Here is a 16,537-nt window from a genome sequence, read left to right on the forward strand (position 1 = left end):
TATAGAGCCTTACAGGGTTTAACAAAGCATGTCAGCAAACATAACAAAGTACATGGCCCAATGGTGCCCATCCTGTCTATTGTCTGCATACAAATTTGTTTATCAAAACAAACCCACAGATTATGCAATATTTATGAAGGGTGCTCCGCTCCCCTGCGACACTGGCTGGCAGTGGTTAGAGGAGTGTAACCCTCTGTGTATGCATGACAATTATCCGAGGACATGGTGGTTCCGAGTAGATGCAATTAAACACATCAAGTATGATATTGTGTAGGCCGCATTTGCTCACTACAATCCATATCATTTTAGTTTTACTGATCCTATCACATTTTAAATACACTTATTAAATAAATATTAACTTCTGAAGCCCAGGGAATGGAAGTTGATAGTGAAAATTGCATTCGAGATACAGAAAAAGAGGTCAATTCTGAAAAAACGTGGACAGTTTCAAGCACAAATCCTTAAAACCTAGGATCATCACTGGATATTAGGGAGCGCTGGCAATTTTGGGAAGAGTTTTGTCATGGTAATTGGAGTAAGTGCAGACATCTTACCCGGAACTCAAACCGGTAATTGGAGATTGATAATATCTTCCTAAGTTCCCTCAGCTCCACATCGTTATGTTCCTAAAACAATACAAAGAACAACTTCTACGACATTATAATTATAGTCCATCCATTGCCCATAGACATCATAGAAATTGTTTTAATTCCCGAGAAATCATTGACATTTAATGGAACACTTTGCCGATCGCACGGAACAATATCCATGAGAACGTAGCCTATCAATTCACAGTGACATCACTGAGACACAAAGTCTATATGGGAGCAGTTACCTATTTTATGTCTCACCTTTACCTTCCTTCATATAATAGAAAGGTACTCCACATTCATATTGGATTGTCCTTAGTTTAATTTTTTTCGGTTACCAAAGTGAAAACCCATCATGTATATCAGAGCATTCCATAGTCAACATGTGGAGATAGATGATACAAAGTACACTTTATGTTCTGAAAACTCATTGACATTACCTCTATCCTTTTGATGTACAGTTGCCAAGGTTTTAAAACAAATAGTCTAGGTATACTGCTTCCTGCAGTGTCAGTGCATCTAAGAAGGTCACGCACTGTACAGTATTAGTGGATCTTGGAGCTATAATCGCCATGATCTTATTTTGCTTGATTTCATTAATGTTTAACCTATATCACCCTAAGTAACATAACGGTGGGACCCCTATGCCAAGGACCCCCGACTCACCCTCTGCCATGCTATAACTGCTGCCTGTCTCCTATTGACAACCAATATTGGGTTGCATTGGCTTGTCAGCCATCATGGAACCCAGATCTCCCAAGTTTGGGGCAGAGGGCATTGTAGCTGCAAATAGTGTTATTCTTTCAAACCCATTTGTCTACAGAAGTCTATGGTATTTTCAGTCCATTATATGGCTTTTACTACATACTGTTGGTTTTTGTTTTTATAGGTCCATCTTCCATGCTATATATAACTGTGCACACTTAATGTGTTGTTTAAAATAGACCTTATCCAGCTGTACACCAGACAGGTCATAGAACACTAACATCACTGATGCACAGCAGATAGAAGCAAATTGGTTTTGCAGATTTTAATCTGTCCCTTGTCTGTCTTGTACGGTACTGTGGGTATAAATCTGGCTGCTTTCATGCGCACAATATTTAATTGTTGTAGCTATTTCCAGCTCTAAGCAAAGGGGAAATAAGGAGTACTGGTCCCAAAGGCTAAAGGTAGGACAGTCACTAAGATGCAAACAGAGATAGCTGACCTGACACTTAAAAAAGTTTCTAGTCTAGTATACAGTGAATTCATCCTGACAACAAACAACATGTTTTGATATTTTGCAGAAGAGGGTGACTATACTTTCCTCCTCATTGGATGGCCAAGGACTATCTGGAGCTAGTTGTTATTTCAGCTCTTGTGTGTTAAATACTTCCTCTCTTTCACTTTCAAGATTGTGTTTCAATGTGGTTGTAGAACACGTACATCAGACTGATTCTAAGGTTCAAAACTTTGTGATAAATCCTCAAACTTTAAATTAGCCTAAATATTAGAGCGAGATTGGCGCATCTCGAAATTGACATAGTATTTTCCATGCAAACTACGAACTTCTATCTCAAATACAGTAATGTTCTTTGTTGAAATAAAAAAAAAAAAACAACTTAAAAATACAGCCAACATATGTGTTATTTATTTACTAAATTTAATTGGCGGTTGCTTACTCTGGATCAATTTCAAATATAAGTGCAGGATCGCAGGAGATCCAAAATAGGTTGAACTTGATGGACTGGTGTCTTTTTTCAACCTCATTAACTATGTAATGTCTATGAAACATAAAACACATATATCTGGTTTATATTATGGTATCAATATTTTAAAAATCAAAAATCTGTAGTACCATTCTTTACTTTTAGCTATAATCATTTTCATTGTTTTACTTTGTTGTCTGGGGAATCTCAGTCCCGGAAACCATATAAGCGTATTCCAAGAGTTAAGGATGTGATGGACAAGTGATGACCACTTGTGACTCAAAGATTGACAGATCACCAATTTTCTGGGATGTAAAGGACCCACCACTGTTGAGGAGAGAGGGTTGGAAGATGGGAGAGATTTATGCAGTGAGGCACAGCATGCATTAAGCTTCTGACAGCAAAATAAATCACTTGGTGATAACCCTACACATTATTATTTAGATAGAACAGTATGCCAGTGATTTTATAGCTGACCAGCAGAAACGGATAGAACTTAGGGTTGATTATAGCAGTGTGCTGGGGATCTCTCTGTGTGTTTGTTCCTTTTAGGATAACCCCACCCTTTCATGCACCTGCTATAGCCTATAAATTGATTTGAGCAACTTCCATTTCTTTATTTGATTATGAAGTCAGCAGAAGGTCTAGGAGACGGAAGTTCAGATTTTGCCTGGATTCATAAATAACTAGCAAAATGGAAAAACAGTTTCTGACACAGCCGTTTGTGGTGAAAATTAAACCTGTTGCAAAGACACAGTGGGGGCTGAGCCAATTTTCAGCCTATCAGATCACTGATGATGTCACTAGTTCCTTCTGAATTAATAGGCTTGATTTCCGACTAGGGAGAACCCGGGAAAGCGGAGTGAAGTCCAGGCAAGGGTCGAGGGCCGGCAGCAGACAGGGAATCCAATACACAAGCCGAGGTCAAGGGTCACAGGCACGGTAGCAAGGTCCAGATACAGGCAGGAAGGTCAGGGTCACGAGCAAACAGGCAGGGTCCAAATCCAGGCAAGAGGTCATACACGGGAAATCCAATAGAGTGTCCACGGGACAGGGACAGGAACAAAGACAGGTACAGGAAACAAGCAGGTCAGCAGGACTGTGGCAGAGAAACTATAACCGGCAGTGAGGCTGCAGACCTCACTGCCTTAAGTACCAAAGGCCACCAATCAGAGCCTAGCTCTGAATCATGCACAGCCCCTGTAGATTACTTTAATCAGCCCACAGGCTGACCTGTCACACATGCGCCCGTCTACTCAGCCTGCCGGAGCGCCTACAGTCTATTTTCGGCAATAGAAGTGACGTCCTGGTCGTCATAGCGACGGCCGGGACGTCGGAAGGAGGTAATGTGTGTCGCGGCCGCCGCGACTGTCTAACAGCCTGACCCATGTTCGAACGCAACTTGCATTTTAACAGATCATGGAACTTGTGCGCAAGGTATCTCAAGATGTTCGGATCTAGGTGTAAGTACGCTAAATGTTACTTGCCGTATGTAGACAGACAGGATAGGATGCAGGATATTGCCAAATGTCTGGTCATTAAAAGGTCACATCGAGCCACATAAAAAACATTAAATTATAAAATAAATGAGCAACTCTTAAAAGTATAATCATTAATAAAAATATGGATTATAAAAAAATGTCTAATCACAAATATATTTTTTACATTAAATACATAAAGCAAGATGATTTAATGCGTACCGTACATACAATGTATTTATATAGTCTATCTTACTTGCATACATATGTTCTGTGGTATCTAGTGGCGCGAATATGTGTAGTTTGTAATACAAAGACTATGCCATGCAAGTCATCACTATCAGTCGGCACTGACACCTGCCCGGTAAATGGTGCATGTGATGTGGCTAAAACCAGGCGTACTTATGAGAAACACAGGATCTAGGTGTAAGTGCGCTCCACCTAAACGTTACTAGCTGTATGTAGTCAGACAGAATAGACTACAGTATGCACACAAGCGTATAACTGATCATAAAGTGATTATCCACTATTTTTATCTAAGTACAGTTTTCTTTCATTATGATATTTCCCAGCTAAAAATTAGAACATCTGCAAATGTTACTATTCATTTTTCTGTTCCCTTGTGGTTAAAAAAACATTATTAAAGTTATCAACTGCTCCGAACTTCATAGGGTTATATTTTTTGCAGAAAACTCCAGGAGATTGAAGTAGAATTAACTCCATAATGACTTTAGTTGTGTATTCAATCTTCCATCATCTGTAGGTGCCTCTGCTGTTATCGGAGAACTGAAGCTCTATTGCTGCTGGTTTCCCCGTCTGGTAGGTAAGTTTTCTCTTGATAGAAGAATCAGATTCTTACCTCCAGCTGTGACCTATGGTGAAACGCTAAACCCGATACTCCGCTTTCTAGTAGAGCAGAGCTGGTCTATGTGAAAGCTTTATATAAAGCTTATGGATGATTCTGGGAGCTGGACTCCGTGCAAGAGCAGTCGTTTCAGGGTTTAAATGAAGATGAAAGGGTGCACTTAATGGGAAATGATAAGCGCCCTAGAGATGTGGAATTTTATGATTAGAAACTGGATACAGATCTACTATCATCATTTATTTAGATTTTAGTATGCGTGCCTATAGCATCCAGGATCCACATAGAAATGGTTTTATGTTAATTATATCCACTTTATTTTATTCATTTTTGCAACGATCTTTATCAACATACTATTTTTCTGTTGGTCACAACTTCCCACATTCACACAGAGAGACGTCCTGGGTTTTGCTCTCTTAGATATAACCTTAACAGCATCTGAGAGATATTTTTTTAAGGAAGGGTGATTTACACGATTCCTCCAATGTCTGTCGCTTGTCTAATGTCATAAAGTGTAAACAATTGTAGGTTGTGATAAAGGACATCTCAAACGATCTGGTGTCTTCTCAAAACTGATTGATGAAATGTTTTAAGTTCATCTTGATTCAATTTTCATCATTGCGTCATCGCAATGAACTCATTCATTAAGACGGGTAACTGGCGATTTTGCTGCGTATAATGCACCCAGTTACTCTGTGCATGGCCAGAACTGGACCATACACTATAGAATACAGCAATGTTCAATTCCTCTCTGAGAGCAAAGAACCCTTGCTACAGCTTACGATTTCATGTGCAGAACGGGGAAGGGAATGGGCGTATACATGTAATGAATGTACAGTAAGGGCGTGCCAAGATCTAACGCACACAGCAGCATCCGATTCTAGCTTTGGGCATCTCAGAGGTACAAGATTTTCAGTCGTATCACTTGCACCAGCTACAGGTCTAGTCAAACTGATGACTATTAGTCATAACGGCTGTGTCTGCAGCTAGAACATGTGTTTGCAATCAGTAGCAACTGTAAAAAGGTATCTTATGCACAGCAGACATTAAGCACATCCTAATAAATGTATTTCATGGAATAAAAAACTAAAAAAAAACACTTTTTACATTTTTTAATGTTTAGTCATCAATGACTATATTATTAACAGGTGACATTAACTGAATAGTTTTTCTTTTTCATTCTATTAGTTCTTTTGTGACTTTATGTTCCACATATGTTTTGGATGTATCCTGCAGTGTCTTGTCTGTTAGAGCAGACCTAGACCAGTATTCATCACCAGATGTAACTTTGCATCCGCTCCTTGTTGAATACGGTCACGCATATTATTCCCGATGCACATGTGTTTTTATAAAAATTGCACAGTACGTTTGTTTTGCATTTGATAATGATTGAATCAGGCCCATAATGTCAAGCACAATTGTGGACAATTTTGGACATGCAGTTGTAGTTCACAATATTTATTATGGGTGTAATAATATGTGTAGTTTATGTTATATGTTAATGCTGCTGGCCACAAGATATGGCTGTTCATATTAAGCCCAATATCGGGTATATCTCTGCATGTTAGACCTACCACCAGATTTGGTTTAGCAGACGGCAGCACCTAAGTATTGGAGCTGGCGCTTAGATTTTAGGTACAAATTTAGACCATCACATACACTGGGTGCATTTAGAACAGGTTCCGAGCTGATCCTAGAATTTGTGGCACAGACATATGCACTCAGCCCCAGCTCAGTGTAACTATAGTAAAGAAGGAATAAAACTTACAGTTCTCTGCAAGAGTAAGCAATCACCTTTTTAATGCAGCAACATATTTCCTTTGTAGGGGAGGGTTAATAAAAACTTGAATATGTGCACGACTATTGTCAAATTGGCTACACAACTGAACCCCTGGTCCGGCATTCACCACATATAGGGTTTCACTATGACATCACGGCTGCCTCTACTACAGGTAGATGCTATCAAGAGAAGACTGATCAACTAGATGTGAGTAAAATTATATATTAATTATCAGAATACCTAATAATGATAAATTAATGTGGTCTTTACTGCGCTATTTACAGAGTAAAGTCTACTTCTCTGCTGGTTGTGTCAGCTTTTATGTTCCAGTCTTTGCCAGAGATGAGATTACAGAAGAGGGAGCTGATCGTCTACCTATTACGGGAGAGACAGGGACATAACTCTTTCTGAAATCATATTAATCTTTCTCTGGTGGCTGCCTCCTCTCAACAGCATTGTAATTACTTGGAATTTGGATTGATGAATCAATGTTGAGGGGTCCGGCTGCGTGTAAAGACCTCATTATTGTTCCATCTTGGGGCTTTGATATCTGCTAAGAGATATTCTGTTGCTGCATATTGTCTGTGTTGCCATCTGCCCTCAGGTCATTGTCTACCTGAGTCCCTAAAACCCGCTCTCAATATCTTTTCCAAGTTCTACGATAAATAACTTATGTGAAAATGACTCATGTTATCGTGGAAGACATTATGTAAAGGATCCAACTCTTAATTAAATGTCTAATCACAAATCTCCAATCCATGGAAAACACATTTGTGCAGTTTAGAGGAACACAATTTGCCTGACTCAGAGTGAGACGTACGTTCGTTTGCATAACATATGTTTGCGTTTTTCCTACTGCGCATAGTCAAAGTGAATGTAAGCAACTACGGCTATTCAGACCTGCGACTTTGTGGCGCTTATGACTCTTTATGTCTGAAGCGGAGTGCCGGAGAAAGGAAGGGTGTTGTACACTGTAGGGGCGCATTCAAGCAATTACCTATGGATTCAGATGAGGGCATTTCTATTAACGGGTGGTCAGGGGCAGTTGTATGTAGCCGATGATGATTATGATGTTGAACACTCAAACTAACAAACCTTGTAATTAGATTTACAGATGCTTGTTGAAACTTAGAAGTCGCTCGACCATAGATTAGGATTTTCTGTGTATGTTGTAGCAAAGATAAGGAAGAAAAAAATGTTTGTAATGTGTCGGGAAGTTGTTCCTGCTGTATTAGCTAGGTTATTCAAGTTTAAATAGTGCATCATAGCAATTGTGTTCGTAACATAAAAGGTTTTTGTACATGTTTGCAATTTGGGCGTAAGTGTTTGGGGATGCGTCTGTCGTCAAGTGGATGCAATTACCAATTGTTCAGACCTGGAGGCATCTTCAACTCTGAATACATGCGCATGCACATCCGTGCAACTTTTTCAATTGCAAATTACGCTCACACTCCACGCTGAATCAGGCCCAATGTTTTTTGAGCATTTTAAATGTCTGTTGCATTTATGTTTAACCATTCCCTCTTATATTGCCCTAAATTTAAGTAGGCAATAAAGATTTAAATGTTGATCACTTGCTTCTCTCTGCAAAAACTCTAATGATTGATACTTCCTCCAGAAGAGGACAGGTACCCTCCCCTGAGACATAAGGAGTTACTACAGAAGTCAATTCCTTAGAGATGATCCCCAAAATTCCAGAAATGGGAAATTGCTCCACCTGCTGGGCAAATTAAGTGGAATTTTTGATGCATAAACGTTATTCTCATGGTACAGTTTAATGTTCTCCAAGATGGTCAACACTGAATTGTTTGTGTATTTAGTGTTACTTCTATCTCTTTTTTGAGGAACCGGTCTCGTGAAATATGATCATACTGTTCACATTTTACTTGTAGAGCCACAACAAAATACTTTTTGAGTCATAGTTTCAACACATAAGGAATACTTTGATCTCTGGTAGTTCCCATTACAGGACAGCAATCTCATCCCTTCTGTTTTGTAGTATTCCAATAATCTCACCATTTCCAATATCAGTCTTAATTTGCTAGAATATGATTGGTTGCTATGGGCAACATCTCTGCTTTTCCTTCTTTTTTTTTATAGAAGGTTTGAATTATCTACTCCTAGGACCTTATACTTGAATTGACGAGCTAGAGAAAGAGCAATGCATGCTGTAGAATGTCACCAACAGACAGATACAAATTAAAGTTCCACAGTGATGTCACTGGTTCCTAGTGAATTAATCGTCTTCAATGTCGGTTGCCCTCACTATGTTCAGATAATGTGTGCATTTCATTTCAGGAGATACATTAATGCGAAGAAATCTAAAACGTATGATATTTTGAAATGATGAGTTCATTTCCAGCAAGTAATTATTATTCTGTAATCATTTCTAGTAGGCTGATAATAGTTCCACAGAGAACATTTAGTTTATTGTATGATCTTCATTCAATTCCGACAAGCTCCTGAAACACGTATATATTTATTTTCGCAAAGGGTTAGTTTTGCAGATGAAGAAAAACGTATGATCCTTTGATATTGTTATCCTTTCATGTCATATTTCCGGTGCTACAGTGATGGTTCTTAAAGTGCCCATCTAATCACCCGTGCAGTTTTTCTTATGACATCTCATCTCTCGCCTGTTAAAGGTAATTAGCAGCTATGAGGAGGGGTGGGAGTTGGACTCATCAGTGTTCCCCCGAGAGCTTTCAGGACTCATTAGACACCTGCCCCAGTGATGAGGGACAGTCACAGTTTGTTGGTTCAGCCTCACACCGATCTGCCAGAGAGCAGAGTCTCTGCAGGTGACAGCAATGACAGCGTGGAGCAATAGACCAGATACTGCTAATCTCACCTGCTGTAAGACTGACAAGAGATGGATTTTCACAATAATGGCGTAGCGGGCAGGGGAAGCATGCAAAGGGCTTGAGGGTGCAAATGTAAAGAGCTCACTGATATTTTATTCCTTGTTTTTTATGTATTTCAAACTTTTCAAACAGTTTGAGAGACCTCCAAGAACTACTGGTGACTACTTTAGAAGCCTAGGAAAGTAATATAAATTAATCTTTAAAAAAAATGTGCATTTATTCTATGCAGAAGGGACCAACAAGAAATAGATTGTTTTTTTGGTCATCGGAGCTTGATTGCCAATGTAATAATACTTTTCAACATTTATTTAGGGAATGTATTATTTAATTTAAGGTTGTTATTTGGTTGTTTGCATTCTTTAAATGATTACACTAATTTGAGGGACTTTAACCTATGACATTAAATAGAAATTTGTGTGCTTTTTGTTATTTGATTGTAAAGGTACGTTTTCATTGTGGAGTTGCATTAGTTTTGTTGGGTTTATGCTAAAGTGTACTAAATTATTTCTGTAAAGGTTTATACTAGGCTCATATTACTCTCTGTAGACGCCAGAATTCGTACCTCTTGCCTACACAAAATTGAGGTGGGGCTAGCATTGGCAATCTGGAATCTCTGGCATTTGCCTGATGAATTTTTTTTGTGAGGGCACCTGGTGGGGGTAGTTCAAGATGTTGAACAGTACGGGGTGGTGATGTGTACCACTGGCAGCTTCCCTGGTTGCCAGGGGGCAGTTCCATCGTTGGAGAGCAAAAGGCAGCCAATCGCGAAACTGCCTCTTGCTAAGTGCGGTGGGGGCTGTGCATACAGAAGCTGTGTGTGACTCGTGCTGTGCCAACCTCCACCCAGTCCCAGACAGAGGTCAGCGGCGCTTAACACAACAGGTAAGAACAATTTTTATTTTTAACAGGAGATATGTGACAACAGGCCCAACAGGGGATATGTGACAACAGGCCCAACAGGGGATATGTGACAACAGGCCCAACAGGGGATATGTGACAACAGAGGATATGTTACAACAGGATATGTGACAACAGGGAATATGTGACAACGGAATATGTGAAATCAGGCCCAACAACGTATATGTGAATGTATAATATGCATGTGTGAATGACCCGTGTGCATTAGCATAGGGATCCATTCCTTTTCTTACAACAAAATTTACAACTTTTTCAATGGAGACTATACTCTGGTGCCACTGACAGGTAACTGTGTTGACTATTTCTATTTTGAAGTCTGCTCAGATGTATGAACACTTGAATAAAGAATAGTTAACTATAACAAATCTTATGCATTCCCCTTTGCCCATTTGAGGTGTTAGGAGTTATGTGTCAAGTGCCGTCTCCGCTGTTCCTCCATGAAGCAAGGACGGCCTTCTGGTAGTTCCGGACGGGGGCATCCTGTTGCTAAGCAACCGGTGCGCAGCGTTCCTGTCCATCCTCGCGCGGTCAGGTGCCTAGCAACGGGACGCTTTCATTGATTCAGCGGTCAGCGTGGCTGATCGTCCACTTCCTTCCCCAAACACCTCCTTGCTGCCTCTATTTAAACTCGGGATTGGAGCTGTCTTATCTCAAAAATCCTCCTCTGGGTCCTTTGAACCATACGGGTTCCTCTCTAAGAAGTTTTCTGCCTGCGAAAAGAACCATTAAATAGGCACCGAGGAACTCCTTGCCATCAGAGTCGTTCTCGAGGAATGGCGTTATCTTTTGGAAGGGGCTCATCATTCGGTGAAGACTGACCACAAGAATCTAACTTACCTTTAAGAAGCACAATGCCTCATCCCCCGCCAGGCCTGCTGGTCTCTCCCCCCCCCCCCCCCTCCCATTTCCAGTTAATCCTCACCTACCGTCCTGGCTCCAAGAATCTTAGAGCTGATGCTTTGTCCAGATCCTTCGACAATTCCGACACCTTGCTATCTCCTGTATGTAAATCCATCCTCGGTCCTGTTCAAGTGGTGGCTTTGACCAGTTCTACTGTGAAATCTCCTCTTCCTGAATGTTCTTTTGTAAACCCTCATCTTCGTTCCAAACTTCTGAGATAGGCCCACAATACCATATTTGCAGGGCACGCTGGTTATAAGAAGACCTTTGCTTTTCTCTCCAGATACTACTATTGGTGGCCTTCTCTCAGTTCCGATGTCCACAAGTATGTACAAGCCTGCAATACATGTGTTAGTCACAAGGTCCCCAGGCAATTTCCCTCCAGGCTTCTCCTTCCTCTCCCTACTCCTGATTCCCCCTGGTCCAGTGTTACAATGGACTTTATCACCAAGTTATCCCGAAGTCATGGCTAGAACACCATTTAGGTCATTGTAGATAGGTTTTCCAAAAAGGCTCACTTTATTCCTTGTAACGGTTTGCCTTCAGCCTGAGAACTTGTCCATTTATTTTTGGAAAATATCTTCCGTCTCCACGGCTGTCCACAAGAAATAATCTCTGATAGCGGGGAACAATTTGTTTTGATATTTTGGGGGGCCTTTTGTGAAAAACTTGGTATTGACCTTAAATTCTTCTCTGGTTATGGGACCGGCCCGGGGAGCAGCTGCCCCCCAGCCCAGCCAACCCCTGATGTCGCATGCTTTATGCATTGAATTTCTGCCACATGATTGGCTGATTAGATATTTGCATTAACAAGCAGGTTTTCAGGTATACCTAATAAAGTGGACAGCGAATGTTTATATATTAGGATCAATATAGATACATACAATAGATAGTGTATTTATATATATTTATACATAGATTCAAGTTTTTGTTATTTTTTCCTTAAGTTTTCAGCACCCTGTACTTTTTTTTTTTTTTTTAAATACGTTTTATTAACAACATCTTATCTTGAACAATATTACAGAATAGCAAAATTCTTGAAAGGTACATTAGTTAGATAACATATGTACATATAGATTGAACAATATATATGAGACTCTCACAGTGCTTTACAGTATAAACTCAACTTCATGTCAATATGGTACCATGAAGATGTTATTTTATTTTGAGTTGTACAAACAAAGGGGGAAAAAGGAAACGAAGAGGGGAAGGAGGGAAAGGTACAAGGTAAGATGGGGGGGAAGAACAGGTTGGGAGGACTAGGGTAAGGGATAAGGAATTCACGCTTTTAGCAGGAGAGAGCAGTCTTATCGGGTTCAACTAGAATTGAAGCAGGGGTTGATTACAATATGAAGCCCAGGGAGACCAGACTTTGTTAAAGGACAGGAAAGACCTATAAGCACACAGGTGATATGTTCCATCTGATAGGGGTGCCAGACCCAACCACAGACCATTTGGAGACTTGGGGGTATGGGATTCTTCCAGTGGCAGCTATTTGACAGGTATCTGCGCTGATTATATGCCGAAGAAGCTTATGGGTATGTGTTGGGAGGTCTGGGAGAGGTAGGGGCAATAACACATACTTAGGATTGGAGGGCACGGGAGTGTCAAGAACAGCCGCTGCTAATCTGAGAACCTCTGTCCAGAACGGGCGCAGTTTGGGGCAGTCCCACCAAGTGTGCATGAAGGTGCCAATGTGGCCAGAGTTTCTCCAGCATGTTGGACTTGTTTGAAAATATATAGTGTGGAGCCTAGACGGAATGTAGTACCGTCTGTGGAGCAATTTATTGGAGTTTTCTTTAATACGGACATTTATGGAACAGCGTGCTGTCCATTCGTATATGTCTGACCATTCTTCTGGGTCTAGAGATGCTCCCAAATCCGCCTCCCACTGCGTCTGGAATCGGTCCTTGACCTCTGTGGAAGTGGGGAGCAAGGCATTGTACAGCGTGGAGATAAGAACTTTTGAAGATGGTCCTTATAGGTATAGATTCTCAAACACAGTGGGAGGCCTAGAAGATAATTGAACCTTAACCTGTTGGTGATAATGCCTGATTTGCAAGTATTGGTGGAACTGCCCCATCCCCAGCCCGCACCGGCCAGCTAATTCCGAGAACTGAGGGAACGTTAGGGTCCTCATTATGTGATTGAGCAGCAATAATTTCCCCCCCGCCCATTTTGTGTACATAGGACGTGATAGGCACGCGTAAAGGCTGGGTTTGACTAAAGAGGTATTAGTATCGGAGGAGCAGGACCAGATAGAGAGAGAGAGGGTTATTACTGGATGAGCTCGAGAAGGGGCTGGGCGCTGCGCAGCTGGGAGCCAGAGGGTAGAACAAATCGGTGAGCCTCCTAGAAGATCCGATTCTATTTCAACCCAGACCCTGGTTCCGGGCGGGGAGTGCCATTGGACACATTGTGCTAAACGTGCTGCATAGTAATAGTTGCGAAGTTTGGGTATGCCGAGGCCACCTGCCAGGGGAGAGCGTTGCAAAATACGAGCAGAAATCTTGGGTCTCTTGTTTGACCAAATGAAGCGCATGACAGAAGTTTGCAGCATTTTAAAAGTAGAGGGAGGATGGGGAGGGTATGGAAAAGGTAAAGCAGCCTGGGGAGCAAATTCATCTTCACTGATGTAATCCGTCCCACCCAAGATCTTATTAATTTATCCCAGGAGATCATGTCTTTTTTTAAGACACGCTATCAGTTGAGGATAGTTTGCTTGGTAGAGGTCTTCTACCTTTCTGGTGATTGCTATACCCAGGTATTTGATACTATTGGAGTTCCAGTGAAAGGGAAAATTTAGCTCCAAGAGCTGCTTCAACTTAGGTGGGATATTGAGATCCAGGATATCTGTCTTGGCCGTATTGATCTTAAAATTTGAGACTACAGAGAAGTTATCGAGTTCCTGGAATAAGTTTGGTAGAGATGTTAGGGGATTGGTGATGGTAAGGAGGATATCGTCTGCGTAGAGCGCAATCCTATAGATGCTGGAGGATAGCTGTATGCCAGAGATATTAGGATTTTGACGTATTTTCATGGCCAAGGGTTCTATGATTAGTGCAAACAAAAGAGGGGAGAGGGGGCAACCTTGTCGTGTTCCATTTTGAATTTGAAAAGATGGGGAGGAACACCCATTCACCTGGACAGAAGCAGCCGGGTTGGCATACAAAGCGGAGACCCCTTTAAGAAAGCGATCTTTGAAGCCGTAAGCCGAGAGGGTTTTCATCATGAAGGGCCAGCCAACGCGGTCGAATGCCTTTTCAGCATCGAGGGACAAAAGAAGGGAGGGCAGTTTACGTTCATTAATGTGTTGGATTAGATCTATAGTCCGTCTGGTATTGTCTGCAGCCTGCCGGCCTGGGACAAATCGAACCTGATCAAGGTGTACTTATTTCGGGAGGATAAAATTTACTCTGTTCGCAAGGACTTTGGCATATATTTTTAAATCTACGATAAGTAAGGATATGGGACGGTAGCTACTGCAAAGAGAAGGGTCTTTACCCTCTTTCGGAATGACAGTAATCCGGGCTCGGGTCGTAGCTAGATCAAAGGGGGCCCCATCAAAAATAGAGTTAAACCAAGTAGTTAGCTGTGGACTGAGAATCCCTGCAAATTTTTTGTAATACTTGGCAGGGAGGCCATTTGGAGCAGAAGCTACCTTCATACTACATAAGGCTGTAGTGGTTTCTTCGATTGTTATATCTGAACCAAGAAATTGGATTTCCGAATCACATAGTTGCGGGAGTTGACAAGAATGCAAGTAGGCATTTATTTTGCCCTCCAAATCAGGAGGTGACGGGTTTGAGGCATTCAGATTGTATAGTGAAGAGTAGTACGCCTGGAATTCTTTTAATATGGCATTTGGGTTGTATGTTAACTACCCTTGGGAGTTTTTAATGGATGAGATTGCATTACGTGTGCGCCTCTGACGGAGTTTCCGGGCTAGCAGGGAGTCCGCCTTGTCACCTTTCTCGTAAAAAAGCTGCTGTGCCCATTTAAGGATACGGGCTGTTTTTTTGGACAAGACCGCATTAAGCTGGCCCCTCACTATTGTCAACTCCCTTAGGTGTGATTGATCTAGTGATCCTTGATGCTGGGTGAGCAGGGAGAGAAGGCGAGTCTCCAATGCGGATATCTGTTCTCGCTCTTTCTTACGTATGGATGAGGTGATGCTAATAAGGCGTCCACGAATCGTGGCCTTATGCGCCTCCCAGATCGTGGACAAAGATATTTCAGGGGTTTCATTTAGATTGAAGAATTCAGTGAGAGCCTCTGCAATCTAGACATGTCGCGGGGTGGAGCAAAAGAGTGTCATCCAACAGCCAGTTTGGGCTTCGTTTGGGGAGGTCTACAATGTCTAATTGAAGGGATATACCCATGTGGTCTGTCCAGGTGAACTGTGAACCTCAGCTCCGCGGAGCTTGGTATCTAGTCTAGTATCAACCAGGAAGTAGTCTATTCGGGTGTATACATTATGTGGGTGAGAGTCGAAGGTGTATCCTCTAACGGTGCCATTAACCACCCGCCAAGCATCCAGAAGAGAGTACTCCTTTAGTAATGCGGCAAATCTATTAGCCTGTCGTACAGAATGTGTCTGAGATTGAGATAAAGGTGCGGAAAACGGCGATCTATCTAGAGAGGTGTCTAGAATCATGTTAAAATCACCTCCCACAAGCAGATGGCCCTCGGCATGTTTATGTATACGGCTGAATAGCCTCTGGAGGAAAGAGATTTGGGAATTGTTTGGGGCGTAGCAACAGACTAGGGTGACTGGGAGCTGGCCCAGCACTCTGTACTTTGTTCAATGTTAAAAACCTGAAAATTATAATTTTTCATGTACGTTTCTATCAAAGCACTTATATAAATAATGATAACTAAATAAATATAATCAACCATTGTTTGTATTTTTGTCTTCAATGGTCAATAAAATAACATACCTTTAACTCTCAACTGTCCCGATTCCATCATGATTTTAGAGGACTATCCTGACTAGCCAGGAGCTTGTCCCGGCATGAGGGACAGCTGGGACGTATTTCAACTCTTCACTTTATATACATGCTATGTGAGTCAGTTAGTGGTGCACTCTTAATATAAGGGAAGATGGGAGGGAGATGTAGGTGGTTGGGGGGTAGAGCAAGCTATGCACTCCATGGTGCTGGCCACGCCCACACACAACTGACCACACCCGCACATCACTGGCTACACCCCCTCAGGTGGGATGGCACTTCTCACCTCTTGATGAATACGGGTCCTGGTGCTCTAACAGAAAATATACTGCAATACATATGTGAAATATAAAGTGACACAGAAAAGAAAAAAAATCAATTAATGTCACCTGTTATAGTTATTAATGACAAAACAATAAAAAAATTAAAAATAAATTTTTTTTTCTTCCAATAAAATTCATTTATTCGGATGTTATTAATGTCTACTGTACATAAAATGCATTTTTAC

This window comes from Mixophyes fleayi, chromosome 11, assembly GCF_038048845.1.
Source record: "Mixophyes fleayi isolate aMixFle1 chromosome 11, aMixFle1.hap1, whole genome shotgun sequence".
Lineage (NCBI taxonomy): Eukaryota > Metazoa > Chordata > Amphibia > Anura > Limnodynastidae > Mixophyes > Mixophyes fleayi.